This window comes from Lissotriton helveticus, chromosome 2_1 (genome assembly GCF_964261635.1).
Source record: "Lissotriton helveticus chromosome 2_1, aLisHel1.1, whole genome shotgun sequence".
In the NCBI taxonomy this organism is placed as follows: Eukaryota; Metazoa; Chordata; class Amphibia; order Caudata; family Salamandridae; genus Lissotriton; species Lissotriton helveticus.
In genome coordinates this window covers 1,256,856,544-1,256,874,924 of record NC_136059.1, presented here as the reverse complement: position 1 = coordinate 1,256,874,924, position 18,381 = coordinate 1,256,856,544, and the positions used below count along the sequence as shown (strand labels likewise).

General features: G+C 42.2%; 1 protein-coding gene across 3 annotated transcripts in view; it reads left to right on the top strand.

Moving 5' to 3' along the window:
• Nucleotides 1-18,381, top strand: part of RAP1GDS1 (Rap1 GTPase-GDP dissociation stimulator 1) — a 748,947-nt gene that overhangs the window by 711,351 nt on the left and 19,215 nt on the right. The gene's annotated exons all lie outside the window — the stretch shown is intronic.

The following is an 18,381-nucleotide window of genomic DNA, read 5'->3' as shown; positions in this document are numbered from 1 at the left end:
AAGTTTGAAAATGCTTTATTAAAGAGAATAAAGAAAAAAGGGCCTTTACATCAAATGAAAAGAAACATAATTGAGTCAATCCAAGCAAAAATTGACAAATATAAAAATATGAGCTAATACACAAATCTAATAAATAAAAGGGAGAAAACAAAAGTATAAAAACCGTGTGGAGTAAACATAGCATATAATAAACGATGAACCTAAAATCTTAAATTGAAATATATAACTATAATTCTGAGAACAAAGTGCATTTTAAGAAACTTTTATACAGAAGAAAGAAGAAATCAGTAAAGAAAGAGAAGCGGAAAGAAGAAGACGGATGAAAGTGAAGGGCGGAAAAAGAAGAAAAAAAGAAGATATAATGCCATACTTAAAAACTAGAGCGAACAGTTAACTATGTAATATTAAGAATAAATGTGTACTAAACATTCTATCTTTAAGGGGGTTCATAATTAGTAACACTAGACTTGGATTGAGCTGATTGCCTGGAAAGGAATGAGGTATGGGGTGACTGTAATAAATCTCTTTTGATCATTAAAGGAAAAGAAGTAGCATAAGCTTGAGCCCGTCTATGTGATGACATAACAAGTTCCACCATCCAATACAAGTAATTTTAGTAGTATCCTTCCAACTAGTTGTGATTATTTGTAAAGCCAAGGCAACAGTCAAGTCAATAAATTTCCCAACCATATGTTGTGAACTCCAAAGGGGAGAAGAGCCCCCAAGAAAAATGTGTAGGTTATCAAAAGGAATGTTTGTAGACAAAGTTCAAATACATTTATCCCATCTAAGTAACCAAAACGTTTAAACAGGGGCATTCAAAAAACATATGAAAGAGATCACTATTATCCTGAGCTCAAGACCAACATTTAGCATTATTAGAAAGTTTGAATTTATATAAGCTCATAGGGGAAACATATAATCTGTTATAAAAATAATATAATGTTTGGGTTGTGCTTGCTGAACGTGAAGAGGTATGGATCTTGGCCCACACTAATTTCTAGGAAAGAACTGAAAATACATGCTGAAGATCTGTTTACCATATTAGCTCTATTTTTGATTTTGTGTCAGAGTTAGAGGAACCAATCAGAAATGTATATATGCCAGAAGCTTTCATTTGGGAAGGCAAATCTAACATGGAGGAAGGAGGTTGTGTGCTTGAAGCACTTTCAGGAGGCTGTGAAATGTAACAAAGATGAAGAGTTTTAAGACACTGGAATTGAGAGGCATAAGTAGTGGATATGTTGTATTTTTCCTGGATGCCAGAAAAATCTAGCAGAGAACCATTAAAGAACAGATATCCTATGACTATAATTACTTTACTAATCCATTCTTTCCATAAAAGAACTCTATTGTTTAGTTTAATGTGTTTATTATACCAAATTGGGGTGGTTTGTAAAAGATTTTCGGAATAGGAATTGGAAGAGATAATTAAAGGTTTAACATTAGCTCTAGAATGAGTAAGAATTGGAGAAAGAAACACGTTTGGGGGTTGAGTGATGCAGACCATTTCTTTCAAAAGCAAAGGGTGTGAATTGTGCATGTTCTAACTGCCCCCAAATTGTTGATGGATCTGCATGGGTTTCCTAATGGGAAGCCCAGATATGTTTCTTTGTGAAGGCTGAATGATATAATCTAAAGATGGGAAAGTTAACCCCACCAGTATCTTTGGATTGCTGAAGGCGAGTCAAAGAAAATCTAGGTTTGCGCTTGTGTCAATGAATGATTAATAGTATTGAAAAATGAATGAGGAAGAGAAACTGGAGGCATGGATAAATATAAATTAACGATTGGTAGCAGGATCATTTTAATTGTAGCTAACCTACCCTAGCAGGACAAAAAGGAAGTGTTTTTTGTCTTAAGGTTAATTTTAATAATGTATTTAATATTGTTGGAAAAGAGTATGCCTAAACATTTAATACATTTTGGGTTCCATGTGAACCCAGAGTCTATAAACATGTCTGGAAGGCAATATTTATTTAGGGGTAGGACCTCTGATTTATCTATATTAAGTTTGTGTCCCGAACCTGCAGAATATGTATGGAATAGTGAAAAAAGTCTGGTAGAGATGTATTTGGGTTGGATATATAGCAGATTGTCATCAGCATATACTGTCTATTTTATGTTCAAATTTTTAAATTGAAAGCACAAAAATGATGGAGATCGACAAATTGTTTCAAAAAAGGGTTCTATTGATAGTATGAATAAAAAGGGATCTAAAGGGCAACCCTGTCTAGTCCCTCTATAAAGAGGAAAGTAGTGAGATTGTTTACCATTGACCCAAATGTAGGTAGAGGGTTCAGAATACAATAGCTGAATATATTAAAGAAAATGGGGACTAAAACTACGACATTTCTGGTGGCTTGGCCACCCCTGATCTACTGTCCTATTGCCAAGCCTCCCAGCTGCTAGTACTCAATGAATGGTGGTATGGTGACAGGGGGACCCGGCATACGCCCTGGAGCGCTCACTGATGGGAGATAGTACACTCCACACGATTCTTTATTCAGCCCGGCTGCGGCGGACATTGCCATGCGTCACGAAAGTGGTCTTTGCTGTGTGGCGGCAGGCGTTGCGTCGCATGGGCTGGTGGGGTAGACTAACTGCGGAAACGCCGCGGTGGAATAACAGACGACTTCCCGAACAGTCCACGCTGCCGGGGTTCGACGGCTGGGAGGCGATTGGGATTTCGACGCTGGGACATGTAATGTCCGGGGTCACTCTTAAATTGTTCCAAGTACTCAGTACTGAGTTCCACATGCCCCAGACCCAATTCTTTCGCTATTTACAATTTCGTCACGCACTTACGCCCAGTGTTGCTAATCTGGAATCGCTCCCTGAATTTAGCCCTGTTGAGGCGAAGGTATTCATGGGAGACCTTGGAGATAAGAAAGTCTCCCGCATCTACCAAACGATGGTCACACATTGCTCCTCCACCCTGCTTCCCCTGAGGGCGGCCTGGGAGGCTGATGTTGGTCCCCTCGACGAAGATGACTGGAGGGAAGCCCTGGAATCCCCGCGGGGGACCGCAATAGCAATGCGGCTTAGATTAATCCAGTTTAAGTATCTCCATAGGGCCTATTATACCCGAGAGCGGCTTTGGAAGGCAGGACTGATTGGTTCGCCGGAATGTCTGCGGTGTGGGGCTGCAGCGGGCACGCTGCTGCATACGGTGTGGTCGTGTCCTAGACTGATTGGCTTCTGGAGGGGTGTATGGAGTTGCCTGTCTGAAGTTCTGGGATGGGACCTCCCACGCACTCATCGTTTAGGGTTGCTCCATATACTTGAGGGGGTTGGTGGGAACTTATACAAACGCCATTTATTGTTGCTGGGGCTGGTAGTTGCCAAAAGAGACCTGGCCCGAGCGTGGAAGGGAGACCGAGCCCCCCCCCCTGTGTGCATGGAAGGCCGGACTGGACTACTATATGGGGCTGGAACGACCGGTGTTTGAGGCGAGAGGATGCCCCCGTAAACACTTCAAGATCTGGAAGAGGTGGGCAGACTATAGGGAGTTGCCATTGGATCCCCCTGTGGAACATGAGGAAGATGTGTAGGTGGTGGATGCCATACGGGCCTGTAAAATGTGTCATGCCTGTCGCACTACGAACGAGCACCGACGGTTTTCTGTATGCACGTGCATAGGGCTAGGGAGGGATAAGGGGCGGGTAGTTGGGTAGTTGGGCAATGGGAGTTGGTGGGGGTAGGGGTGGGGGGGGGTTCATTTTCTTGGCTCTACTCCTATTCTTGATTGGTCATAACTATTATAATATAAACTGTACCACGATACTAGGTGGTGATCTCCTGATTGTGGGGAACCACTTCTCTCATTCTGCTCAAATCAATTAATAAAATTTTGTTGTGAAAAAAACGACGACATTTCAAAGCACCAAAGATGAATTCCCAATTCGCCCGATTGAAAGCCTTCTCAACATCGATAGTTATGACCGCTAATGGAGAATTAAGTTTGGAGGCTAAGTGAATGATGTTAAGGACTGTTTTAGAATTATCTGAAATAGATCTTCCATTCACAAATCCTGACTGATGCATATCAACTTAATCAGGTATGACCAAATTAATACGGAATGCCAGTAATTTAGCAAAGATCTTACATTCTGTATTAATCAATGAGATAGGCCTATCATTGCTACACTGAGAGAGATCTTTATTCTTAGGAAGTAAGCAGAGCATAGCCTCAGAGAAGCAACCTTGTGTCCGCTCTGTGGTAAAAAAATTATCAATAAGAAGCAGTAATTTAGGGATTAAAAGAGGCTGACCATATAGGTAAAAGCGTACAATAAAGCCATCCGGCCCGGAAGTTTTATCTTTTGGAAGTTGATTGATGCCATTTAACATTTCTTGTTCTCACAGTGGAATATCAAGAGAAGCCAAATCTACATTACTATCAGGATTTTGGGGATTTATTGAAAATAGGCATGGAATTGTGCAGTTGAAGCAGATGATTCTGGGGTATAGAGCTGTGATTAGTATTCAGAAAAGCACTCTAATATCTTGGAGTCACTGATTTGCCTGACCCAAACTGAGTCTGTTATAGCACAATCTTAGATTTCTGCCTTTTAATTTTAAGGTAATTTGCCAAAGTTTTGTTGGCCTTGTTCCTACCCCATACATCTTTGCATTGAAACGAAGTAGACTACCACAAGCATTGTCCCAGGATTGTTTGTTATATTGTAACTTGGCCTCAATAAGTTTAGATAACCTGTCATGATTAGAGGAAAAACCTTTGTGTTCTAAAACCTTAATCTGATCTAACAGTTGCACAGAGTCTCTAAGAGCCTTCCGCTTTTTTTGCTACAAAATAGATTATAAAGCCCCTTGCAGTTGCTTTAAAGGCATACAAAAGAAAATTGTGTGTCTGAGGAAGGATTTTTTCAAACAATTCTTGTAGAAATGTTGTAAATTGTTCTGTAAATTGTTGGTCCAATAAAAGGGTATTATTAAATCTCCATCTACGAGTAGGAGGGATAGAGTTAGGGTAGTCCAGGTTAACAATAATAGGAACATGGTCCGAAGTGAGAATTGAACCTACCTTGGCATGCGTTAGAAATTGAAGGGAATGATGGGTAAAAATATATAATCTATTCTAGAGTGAGAATTATGAACAGGAGAAAAGGAAGTGAATTCAAACACATCTGGGTGTGATGCTCTCCAAACGTCAACCAACCCTCTGGAGGATATCGTTCTTTGAAAGGCCCTGTGCATTTTGGTGGGAATAAATCTAGTCTGAGTTTTACGGTCCAGAAAGAAATCCATAAGTTGATTGCAGGCTCCCCCACTATGAGATTCTCTGATGCATGGGAGGATAACGTAGGAAAAGTTAATCCAGAATAACAAATCTACTCCATTTGGACCATAGACATTACAAATCGAAAATTGTGTATTATTTATCTGAATATCTAACTGTTACAACCTGTTGGTTCATTCCGTCCACCCCTGCTCCCTGACCCCTGTTGGATTTGCCCGCTGTGAAGCTTGTTGTAGAATGTTGGGAATGTTCTCCAGTGAGGAGAGTGGATAGCCAATAAATGAGTTGTACTTTCTCCAGCTGTGTCTTAATTCTTTCAGTACTTCTCAACTTCCAACACTGGCGACGGACCTGTGCAGGGGGCAGTTGTGGCCATCTCCCCTTTGTGTGCTCTCTCCACATGGACACGTACTTGAAGTAAGGGAAGAGATATGCGTTAAAAGAAGACGAACCAGAGTTTGTGTAATGACTTTCATTGGCTTCGGTGCTTACGGTGGGAGAAGTAGCCGGTAGAAATTAAAGGAGGCTGTTTACTGTGTGGAGCGCTTGAATTCATTACGGGTAGCGCCTTAAAACCCTTGTTGTTCAACGTACCTTTTTGTGAAGAGAGCGGGCGTGAGCTGATCGACGGCAGGCTGAGGAGGTTTCCTGGTTGTCACCGCCAAAGTTATCGGCGGGAGTCCGTCTTGGGCGTTCTTTCATATCCAAGTCCCATATGCAGCACATACTGCGGCGTCGGTGAGTAATAATTCCTGCCTCTGAGCTGTGCCTGGGCATAGTGGTGTTCCAGTTTGACTTATTATTTCCTGGAGGCCGATTCCGGCGAAGCGCCGGTGTGAGGAGTCTGTGCCGGAGAGCAGTGTCTGAGCTTAGCGTCGCCTCAGTGAACTCAGCCCGCCCATTCCTGTCAGTTCATCAGGAAGCCACCTGCATCCGGGGGTTGGCGGTGTCTCTCGATGGCGCTTGCGTGTTCATCACTTTCCCTGTCTGAGGAAAGAAAAGAGTGTCAGGGTGCCTGTTTCCGTCAGGGAAGTTCTGCCGGCGCACCGTGTGCAAAGGGCCGGTTTTTCCTTCAAGACAACCCTGTGATAACGTTAGCATCCGGATGCTAGCTTCTGCCAAAGAACTTGGAGACGAAACAAGCTACGAGGAAGTGAACATTAGTAAGAGCTGCGTAGCGCTGGAAAATTTGTCTGACTGTGGGTGTTCGCCTCATTTTTGAATAAAACGTCTGGCTGAAGGTTTCTATAGCTGGTGAACCCACACCTATCTAACCAAAATCCTTTTATTCGCAGTGACTTACTGTTTTGGTTAGTGACTTACTGTTCATGTTTGGTCATATCTATAAGGGGGCTGTGTGCATCTTCCTAGGGTGTATATTAACTCTTTGTGCTAGAGAGTGTGTTTAACTGTCATAACCCACCATGGCAGCAGCAAGCATGAATCAACCCCCGCCTTTCCTAAATGACATAGGGGAACCCGAGATAAGCTGGAAAGAATGGGTGAAGCTTTTTGAGTCTTACCTTATAGCAGTTGGGGGACAAAGGTTCAACTCTATAAGGAAACAACATATACTACTCCACAATCTGGGTGTGCAAGGGCGAAAGTATATGAACATTTACCTGTACCAGAGCAGGATGCGAACGTGGTGGGGGAAGTGGATATGTTTGTGCAGACCATGGAGAAATTAGAGAAACATTTTGGGGATAGAATCAATGTGGTCCTGGAGCGCCATAAATTCTTTAAAAGATGTCAAGGGAAACAGGAGTCAGTACAGAATTATATTGCAGTTCTGTGGGGACTGACTCAACTATGTGAATGTGGGGATCTCACCGACTCCCTAATAAGAGATCAATTGGTGAGGTGTACCAATAATCCACGAATCCAGGAGAAGTTGTTGGCTAAGAATCCAGGGCTTAAGGAAGCTGTTGAAATAGCAAAGTCAGTGGAGCATACAGCAAGGTGTGTCAAAGAGATGAGGCCAGAAGGGGAGGTAGTGGCTACCATAAGTGATTCTGAGGAGAGATTAGATGTGTACAAAATGAAGTTTAAAGAAAATGCCAGTACCAAGGTAGAGCACAGAGAGAAGAGCCCTAAGTGTTACCGGTGTGGTAGTAACAACCATTTTGCTACCTATTTCCAATGCCCTGCCAGGTATGTCACATGCAAGAAATGCAATAGAAGGGGGCATTTTGCCAGGGTGTGCCGCGATGGCGAGTTACACTCAAGAGACGACGAAAGAGGAACTGAAAGGGGTGCAAATAGAGAAGTAAAATGTATTGAACAGAAAATGGAAAAGTTTATTTTGCAGGTAAAGGACATTGATGACACTGTGAATTCCATTTATCCTAAATGTGATGTATTAGTTAATGATGAATGCATTGAAATGTTCGCTGATTCCTGTTCTCCTTTCACCTTCATTAATAAGGATGACTATGTTTCCATGGGGGAAAATAAGATTAGTGATCTAAAGAACCCTGATATTTCTCCTTCAGGTTACAATAAGGGCAATATACCCCTGCTAGGAATGAAGGAAGTGCAGATCCAATTCAAAGATAGGAAAACCTATGGGACAATATATGTAGTCAAGTCTGGTTCAAACCTTTTGGGATGGGTTCACCAAAAGGAGTTGGGAATTATATTGGACCCTAATAGTCCAGAACAAGTTTTGCTTACTGAAAATTTTCCGGGAAGTGAAAAGATCTGTGATGAATTCTACCCACTTTTCAAAGAGGAGCTAGGATGCCTGCACAACTTCCAGCATAGGATTAAGCTAAAACTAAATGCCAAACCCGTGGTGCATGGCCTGCGCACCGTGCCCCTCAAACTGAAAGAGCCCCTAGAAAATGAACTGCGCAAGTTGTGCGATTTGGACATTATTCAACCAGTGGGCTGTTCTGAGTGGTAGCCCCTATTGTTCTTGCAGCCAAATCCAGTGGGGAAGGAATCCGCCTCTGTGTGGATTTGCGCAGTTTAAATGACTGTATCTGGGTGGAGAGACACCCTTTGCCAGTCATAAATGAGATGCTAAGCACCATGGGCCCTGCAAGATATTTCAGTGTAATAGATTTATCCATGGCGTACCACCAGATTGAATTGCATCCGGACTCGAGGCCACTCACGGCGTTTATTACGCCGTTTGGAGCTTTTATGTTTAAAAGAATGCCGTTTGGCCTTGCGTCAGCCATTTTCCAAAGAGTCATGCAGAAGATCCTCGAAGGAATAGAACACACCATGTGTTTTCAAGATGACATTTTGGTTTATGGTAAAGACTCAGAAGAACACGATAATGTCCTAAGGCAGGTTTTCAGAAAACTCATGGATGCAGGACTAACTGTCAAAAAGGATAAGTGCAGGATTAAGGTGAAACAAGTCGAATACCTGGGCCATTCCATCACAGAACAAGGTTTCAGACCAAAAGGAAGTTTAATTCGTGCAGTGAAGGAGGCTCCGAGTCCACGTAACAAAGAAGAACTCAAATCCTTTTTGGGGCTCATGGAGTACATGTCTAAATATGTGGACAATTTTGCAACAAAGTGTGAGCCAATGAGGGAGATGTTAAAAAAAGACAAGGACTTTGTGTGGAGTGAGGAGCAAGAGGCTGTAGCTAACGCTCTAAAGGAGGATCTAATCAACTCCCCAGCGCTTGGTACATTTGATCCAACCAAAAAAAACATTCTCGCAACAGATGCATCAAACTACGGTTTGGGTGCCACATTAGTCCAGAAGGATGGTAGTGAAGAAAAGGTAATTGCTTATGCGTCCAGGAGCCTTTCTCCCCCGGAGAAAAACTACTCTGTAATTGAACGAGAAGCCCTGGTGTGCTTTTGGGCGGTCAGACATTTCAAGTTTTTTTTATGGGGGGTGAGGTTCACGATACGAACGGATCACAAACCCCTCATATATGTATTTTCGGTGAAAGGCCTGGAAAATTGTACCCCACGCATCAGCAGGTGGATTCTGGGATTAGAACATTATAATTTCAAGGTCGAACATGTGCCAGGCAAAGAAAATACAATTGCTGATTTCCTCTCGAGATCACCGCTACCAGAGGAAGAAGAACCTGAGGAGGCTCTAGACAGCCCAATAATGATGATGAATTTTCCTGCCATCACAGAGAAAGAGTGGGAAGACAGTATGAGGAAAGACAAAGAACTTAAGGTGCTAATGGAGCAGATCAAGGGAGGATGGCCTAACAAGAAAAGGGACGTTGATGCAGAGCTAGAAGAGTTCTGGGAAGTACGGAATGAATTGAGTGCCATCGGAGGGAAAGTGTACCGAAATAACAGAGTAATTCCGCCCAGAGAATTACGGAAGAGAGTCATAGACTTGGCGCACGAAGGCCACCTTGGGCGTAGTGCCACTAAAGCTAGAGTGAGAACGAATTTCTGGTTTCCCAAAATGGACAACATGACGGAGGAAGCTGTGAAGGAATGTGGAGCATGCGCCAAGAGTGACAAGTCTAAAACTATACACAAGTCTCCACTTTCTCCAGTAGGTGTCCCAACCAAGCCATGGAGCAAGTTGGCATTGGACCCATGCAAATTCTAGGTGTGCAAAAAAGTTCATGTTGGTTCTGATTGACTACACCTCTCACTGGGTGAAGCAAAAGTTTGTGCACAACATCAACACCAGAGCAGTAATTCAATTTCTGAAAGAAGTGTTTTGTGAAGAAGGTATACCCTCCACATTAGTTACTGACAATGGGGTACAATTCACCTCCGAGGAAATGCAGAGTTTTCTGGAGATTTCGGGCATCAGACATGAGACCACAGCTCTCTACTGCCCCAAAGCTAATGGCATGGTGGAGAGAGCAAATAGGGTCATCAAAGAGAATATCCAACTGGCCACTGTTAATGGGCAAGATGTTGAGAATTGCTTGAGAGAATGTCTGTGGGCTTACCACACGGCGCCCAATAAAATAACTGGGGTCTCTCCTTTTGTGTCTTTACGTGGAAGGGAGCCTAGTACCAAGTTTAACCCCTGTTGGTTAAATGGGGGCGATGTCAGGGATGTAGATTGGGAGGAAGCAGGAGAGAAAGTCAAACAACATCAAACTAAGTACAAACAGTGGTACGATAAGAAACATGGTGTGAAGTTTCAAAGGTGGGAAGTGGGGGACATGGCGCAAGCCAGAAGGAACACCAAATTGGGAACTGACATCAGCAAATTCTACTCCCTCAGTAGGATTGTTAAAGTGTTAAAAAATGTTGTACAGTTTGAAAATGGTCAATGGTGGAGTTTTGACCACATTGTAAAAGTGCAGCCATAACACTTTTCCTTTGCAGGAACATTTTGTTAGTCTCCTTCTTGGGAGCCGATCTTTGTGTGCGAACTCTTCCTGTTTGTACGCCCCGTGGGTACTTATTATAAGGAAGGGAGATGTGTTACAACCTGTTGGTTCATTCTGTCCACCCCTGCTCCCTGACCCCTGTTGGATTTGCCCGCTGTGAAGCTTGTTGTAGAATGTTGGGAATGTTCTCCAGTGAGGAGAGTGGATGGCCAATAAATGAGTTGTACTTTCTCCAGCTGTGTCCTAATTCTTTCAGTACTTCTCAACTTCCAACACTAACATAAGCCACCTACCAGCATAATCTTTACATTTGTTCAACAGTTGAATACTTAACAACTTAAGAAACAATATAAGGACACATTTTTGTTATTTATAGCGGGTAAACTAAAACATTCCCAGCCCATTGTCTTCTTATGGAAGCTATAACTTGTTGTTTGTGATGGGCTTTTTGTAGTAAAGCAATTTGACAGTTTAATTTTGATGAATGAGATAATACCCGTTGCTTTTTAACCGGATTGCGAAGCCCTTTAACATTCCATGACACAATACCTAAAGTACTCATGGAGAGGAATATAAGAAATAATAAAATAACAAACAATAAAAGGACCTACCTATAAAAATTTGATTTAACCATCCATGAGGAATCCGGTGGAAAATATTGATGTCCAACACACACACAAAAAAAAATTACGTATTAGAAAAAAGAAAAAGGAGAAGGTTAAAGAAAGAGACCAGGGAGAAGGAGATGAAGAGTAGAAGGGAATTAAGGAAGAACAAGGTCTCCCCTGGTGTAAATATAAATGAGAGATGACAGAAAGTCAAAGGACTTTAGTCTTCAGACTTCAGTTCGCTACTGAAAGCCTCAGAGATCTGCCGCATTGGCAGAACATGCCAATCACCATTCGCTACAAAGACTGGAGCAAATTAGACCCTGTCACATTAGAACAGTCCTTAGCTGAGCACTACCCCTCCCCCACACTTGCCCATGCGAGTCGGGTGCATCATGTTATACAAACTGATTGTCGGACATCTTCAGGGAGCTGGTTCCAACCAAAAATCAGCTCTCATTCAGGAAGGAACCTACGGCTCCTTGGTTCTTGAGGCTTTAAAAACAGAAGAAGGCTGGAAAGGATTTGGAGAAACAATTACGATGACCGGATGAGACGGGAATACAAGAAGGCATTAACCACTTACAAAGATCTCATCAATTAGGAAAACAGTAGCTACTTTGCCCAGGTAATTGATAGGGCCTCCAATTTGTCGAAAGAACTTTTCCAAGTTCTTCAGTGACGCACGACCATCTCGAATAAGCCAATCCCTCTGATAGTCAATCCTTTCGTGATGCCCTCGCTACCGCCTTCAAAGAGAAACTCAATGTGATTTTCCAGTGGGGACCCTCATCCTTCGGGAACCCGTATTGGGAACACGTTAGGTGACTGTTCACTTACCCACTTTTCTGCCACTTCACCAGAACAAGTGAGTTCCTTACTTTTGCAATGTAAATCAGGTTCCCCTTATGACCCTTGCCCGGCAAAGATCTTGAAGTTGGTTCCTGACATTTTCGCGAGAAATCTATCTCAGATTTTTAATATCATGTTCGCTACTGGGACCTTCCCCTCTGCCTGGAATCAGGCTTCTATCCTCCCATTTTTAAATAAGTCCAATTTAAAGGTTAATGACACGGCCAACTATCATCCTATTGCACGTTTACCTCTACCTGCAAAACTCTGTCAGAAGATAATGAATCTGGAGTTATCTAAATACATTTGAGACAATCAGCTCCTAGATACCTCTCAGTATGGCTTTGAACCAGGGCATAGTACAGAAACCGCCCTGGTCAAGGCAACGGAGAAAGTGAGGAAGGCATTAAATGGCAAAGGTTCAGCAGTTATGATTTTACTGGACATATCTGCTGCCTTCGATACTGTTGATCATACCACTCTATTGTCTGTCTAAAGGAAACGGGAGTTAAGGGGGTCGCGCTCGAGCATCTCTCCTCTTTTCTCAGTGACGGATCTCCAACAGTACTGGTAGGGAAATTTAACTCCCCACCTTTCTCACTGCCATGCGGAGTCCCTCAGGGGTCATCGCTTAGCCCCACTCTCTTTAATGTTTATGTAGCGAAATTGGCCCCGCTCATTAGAAGCTTCAACTTGGAAGTGACATCTTATGCAGATGAAACTCAGTTGATAAGTGCAGCAGCTCATAACGACTCGTCAGGCCCCTTTAGATGCTGTAACTCAGGGGCCTCGCACCGGTCGATCGCGAGCTACCGGTAGCTCACGTAGCCACCAAGAGTAGCTTGCACCTTGGATCTAAATTTTGTAGCCTATTAATGTCCTTTATTGTTATTAGGCCTTTTTTCACTGTCGTTGCCTGCTCTCCCAAACACAACTGCTCAGATTGGCCTAACTGAGCTTAGCTGAGACGGGGCAGGCCAACGATGATGACGCTGTTCCTGAACTCAGCCTCCACACCACCTGCCTTTCACTGCCTGCCACCGCGCTCTGGATCCTGCAGGACGTGTGCCAGAGCGAAGCAGCGGGTGAGCCTGAGCAGAGCAGCGGGTGAGCCTGAGCAGAGCAGCAGGTGGGCCGGAGTGGAGCAGCAGGTCCTTGGAAAGCCTGCTTGCATGCAGGTAGTGCAAGCAGTATTGAACTGCTACAAACCCACGCCACCCGATTTTGTTTCTACCTGGTACATTATATTTGAGCAGCAGATCTATCGGTAAGCACTGGCCTGGCCAGTAAACCTCTGCTCTGTTCTCCAGACGGTCTATGTTAATTCAAATATTATTGAGAGTTGATTTTATTCCTTGTTTATGTTATGTGGAATGTACAGTTGGTTGCCTTCAAGGTTATAAAGGTACTTCTGAAAAAGACTTTGAAATGTGAATTCTTTGGATATTAGGAGGTGGAATGAAATTTAACAGTGAATGCAAACTTGCAGTGTCTTAACTAAACTAGAAATATGCTATTACCAAAGGAAAATTGTATTTGATTTTTACATAAAAACCTTTGTGTTGATAAAAGTTTGAGTGTTCTGTAGTAAAATAAAGGTCATTGTATGGCAGAAGATTTTGTTATCCCTGTTAAGGTGTGGTAGCTAAGATTCAAAACGGAGTGAGTATTCAAAGAGTTAGGGTTTTATGTTACCACTGGTTATATAGTACTATTGCTCCCGGCACCAAATAACTCGCAAGCTTTGGATTTCTTCCCTCCCCCCGCCCATGTCGCTTGGCCTTTTCGTAAGTTCATAAGAGGTGATAGCTGCGCTAGCAATATACTGCGTTATAGTGTCTGGGTCGTCGTTTCTTGACAGTGCCACTTTTAAGCAGTTCCTCACCCTTTTGCACATGGGACACTACTGTGACATACACTCGCTTGTCTTCACCAATTTTAGGATTGTAGATACATCCGGGCCATTGCTGACCATTGATTTGAGTGTGAATGTGGCCACACAGTTCATTTGTGGTTCTAGGTCTCATTGTAGGAGACCCAAGCTCAGACTACCTGTATTTTAATTTTACAAAACACACCCAAAAGTACTGGCATCAACCTTCGGATTACCTATAATGAAGTTAGACTTAGTACTTTATTATAAATTGGTTGAAGCCTTCTGTACTGTAAACGTGCTGCAGCCGCTGGTATGCCAGGGGCACTTAATGGACTGGGTCTTGTTTATAGCCAAGTCTGAGCCCGCCGTGTCCCATCTGCTCCCGAACTATGAATGCTAAATATATTATGCTAACTACATTTAAGCTGGTTTATGAGTGAAAGAGGCCCAAATAATGCCTTTAATTTAGCAACATTGCCTGACAGTTTAGAAACATCCACAATTATGACTAACTTTCCAGCTCTGGCTTGTACATCAGCAGAATCAGGGTGTTGCCAAGTTTCAGTTTCCTTTACTAAAGGCTCAACATGAAGAAAACTCTCCCCATTTGCACTCCTTTAATAAGAATGTAAATTATTTCATTCTTCAGAGCAGCTTTGAATTTCTGATCCAGTTTTAACTCTTTCTAACCCTCTTTGGAGAAGTCATTGACCGCATATGCACGCTCGTCCAAATTACAAATGTGTTTAATATTCAGGGATAGTTGTGTGTTTTCAATATTTAGCACAGCAGTAGCTCACTGCCATTACTGCAAATAATCTCTGTGCCACCATTCCACATTTTTATTGACGTTGCATGAAATATAACACAACATTTCTATGCAAATACTCTGTAATAGACTCGCACATCAGCCACATTCAATATAAATTTAAGGAAAATGGTATTTAAATCAATCGGTTTCAAAATTATTGAAGATCATCCGGGCAAGGCTCTCTGCAGAACAGAGCTGGTTCAATCGGTGCCTGAATGGGTGGGGCTTTGCCCATTCCTAATACATCTCTGTTCCCAGTGCATGTGGCAATTAACTCCAACACTACAGCAGTTTCTTTGGATAGCAGAGTTCCAGATCATGGACACATCTGGAGTATAGTAGTAAAGTTAAATCCTCAGTTTGGAGGTTGAGTGTGCCTGCTTCTGAAAACAGAGCTTATCTGTTAAATGTGATTCAGCACCAAAATAACACTGAAAATAGAAAGGTTTGTTCTTCATTCAATAAAAGCAGTTCAAAAACAACAGGTGTTTCACATACTTACAAAAGTTGTTTTAAAGATGCATTGTGAGCCTCTGCCCTGCCTAGCTGCATTGGCAAGGCCGATTTTACTTGCACATGAAATGTTTTTTTATTTTATAAGCCTGATTAATGATTACATTTAATCATTGATAATAAAGCAATGTTTCAGAGTCATTTCTACTCAAAATAAATAGTATCTATCTCAGAAGTTATCCTGTTTACAAAGGAAGCTATGGGAGGGTATCCACCTGCCTAAACAGAATAGCCACATGAAGAACTGAAACCTTCCAATTGGCCCCGGGCCATAAGCATCTGTGAGTGTTGGAATTGTATTTTATCATAAACTCAGTTAAGCTTCCACTTGATTGGGCCATGTATTATGTTGAAAAATATGTATTCTACATTACGATAAATCCATTTTCACCCTCACAAAGAAAACCTATTTAATAAAACCCTTAATGAATCAAACTAGTTAAAAATTATTTAAACATGAACCAGGATGGGACATTTAAAAACTGTAATTAAAAAAGAGTATGTGGTGAAGCGGGAAACTAATGACTGCACATTGAAGCTAGACTTCAATAATTCACATTTAGTAAGGAATATATATTGAGGTTTAAATTTTGCAGTGTGTGATCAATTTAGTCATAAAAGCAGGTCATAGGCTTGTATCCTGCAGTATTTCGTTACATTTTCCAGGAATGCTTTTAAGCAAGACAAGCTTTTGCTTCAGGTAGCTTATAGCACAACCTGCAGCTGTCTGTAGCTTCAGAAGAGGGAGAGTTGCCCCTTTTGTTCAAATAGCAGTAAGGGCTCAGAGAAATTAGGCTTAAAGTCAATAAAACTGGGCATGGGAGGGTCTCTCGAAAAATTGCACGAGTTTCCTAACCTTCAGTAGCTCATGACGATTTTCACTGCAAAGAAGTAGCTCTTACTACACGAAAGGTTGGAGACCCCTGCTGTAACTGCATCAATGCAGTTAGTGGTGGGATGAGTGGGCATTGCCTAAAGCTTAATTCAGGGAAAACCAAGATGATTGTGTTCGTAACTCCTCCCCAGCTTGGTCCACCAATTGGTGGCCTGATAATTTGCCCCTACCTCCTCGCCCCGTCACTAAGCGAAGAATTTGGGAATCCTCATTGATGACAACCTTAATATGAGCAGGCAAATATCAGCTGTCACATCCGCAGCTTACTATATCATAAAAATGATTAGAAAACTTTTTTCTTTCATTTCGGATAGCCACAGGAAAACATGAATAACCCTTATATTTCTTCCCAGGCTGGACTATTGCAATAGTCTTTATCTAAACGTCTTAGAAACACAAATGAGTCACAATGAAAATCTTCTGACCAGACCACAACATTTGTTTGCGTTGTTTAGCTGATGTAAGTATCATCATTAGGTCTGAGTATTGAAGAAAATAGGCAATGATCCCTTGTGGTCTGTGTGAGGTTGAAGCACCAAGAGTACCAATCCTGTGTGCCCTTTGAACATTGAGATCTGCAAGAGTAAGTAGACCAACTATTTTTGGTATGTGGTTCTTCAAGAAGTTGATCATGTCGGAGCCTTCAGAACCTTCCGGTATGCCATATATGCATAGATTATTACGCCTGTTTCGGAATAGAGGCTGCGTAACTTCAATGAGGAGGACCAATAAAACAGACCACTTAAGAAACAGACGAAAAAGTTACTTTCCAGAATGGCAATTCAAAGACATCAGTATTTTTCTGCCTGGTCCACACTGTATGCACTAACAATATTCATGCTGCCCATATAGCTTGCTCGTAAAATAATGAAAAAAAATGAGGAATTATATATAAAGCGAGTCTCTTCATTTTGGGAAAAAATCCCATGTTTTTTCACCCAATAATGTCATTCCGATGAGGATAAAGCAGTGGGCGCACAAACTCCTGAAGAAAAATTAGCTGAAAAGCTCTCAATATGGTGGCCATTGAATGGAGCGTGCCAGGAGCGGCAAGGAAAAAGCAAATAAAAAGATAATTGGACCAATTTGAGGTCTCTAAACCTACCCTGCCGCTCCCGGGGATTTCCGACCTCTCCCGATGTGTTGATGAGCCCCCACTGTGCCGGATTAGCCTCCGTCGGGTAGAAAAATATCTTCTACGTCACAGAGGAAACTATTCCGCAGCCATCTTGCTTCGCTACCGCCGCGCGCCTCAGGATGCCTTGTCCTGATTGCAACTTCAGCTTTTTTCCACCGCCAGTCTACACTCCTGTCTTTTCATCTCACTCTTGGGGTTTCTTCTACTTCCCTACTTTCTCATTTTTTACTATTTTCCTGCCTTTTTAGTCCTTTTTCTTTTTCTGCCTATCTTTCTGTTCCTCTACATCATTCTCACAATAAAATGTAAGTTCTAGTTTCCAGAAATGTGTGTCAGTACCCACCACCTGCCAAATTAAGTACTGGTGAGGTCCCTGCAGTGGATGCATCCGTGCATGCACTGTCACACCTCACCTTAAGCAGGTAGATTTTATAGGGTAGAAAATCCACCTGGTACAGGGTTAGCTTCCAGGTGTTCTCCTAAACATCTGAGTGTTGGCCATGTTATATACTTTTTTGTATATTTTAGGGAAATAGAAAATTTAAAAGGGGAGTAAATCTGTTTATGCGTATTTAGATTTAGGATTTTCGTTTGTGAATCTTTCCGTCGTGCATCAACTACGAATCTGTTCCATTCTGACACCACCATCCAAGGCCTTCATGGTTTCTCTTTTTTTCTGCATAAAAATTTGCAGCGAGTGCTTAGAGCCCTTAAGTTGGTAGTCAAAAAACAGAAACAAGCAATTTTCCATCCAAACCCTCCCTTCTTTTCTGTGGGTTCTCTTTTATCCCTGCTATTCAAAGTGTTCCTGTGGCCGCTCTTGGACTCCACCTCGCATCTGTCGTAATAGCTATCTATGCACATTCAAGTACTTTTATTAAATAGTAAGCATCTTAGGCTAGCGAGCCAGGTGTTCCATGGAATGTGATGAAACGCAATAGACTAGTGGACTGTACGTAATAGAATACATAACATTTGAAAAGGGTATAAGATATCAAGCCGGCCTGATTCAGTGAACCAGCATGATGTAACAAAGATAAACTAAATAACATGCAAACAAAATGTAACTAACATTGTGTAGAATGCAGGCATGACTTAATAAGTGGATTGTTCATTTAGAAGTGCAGTGCTC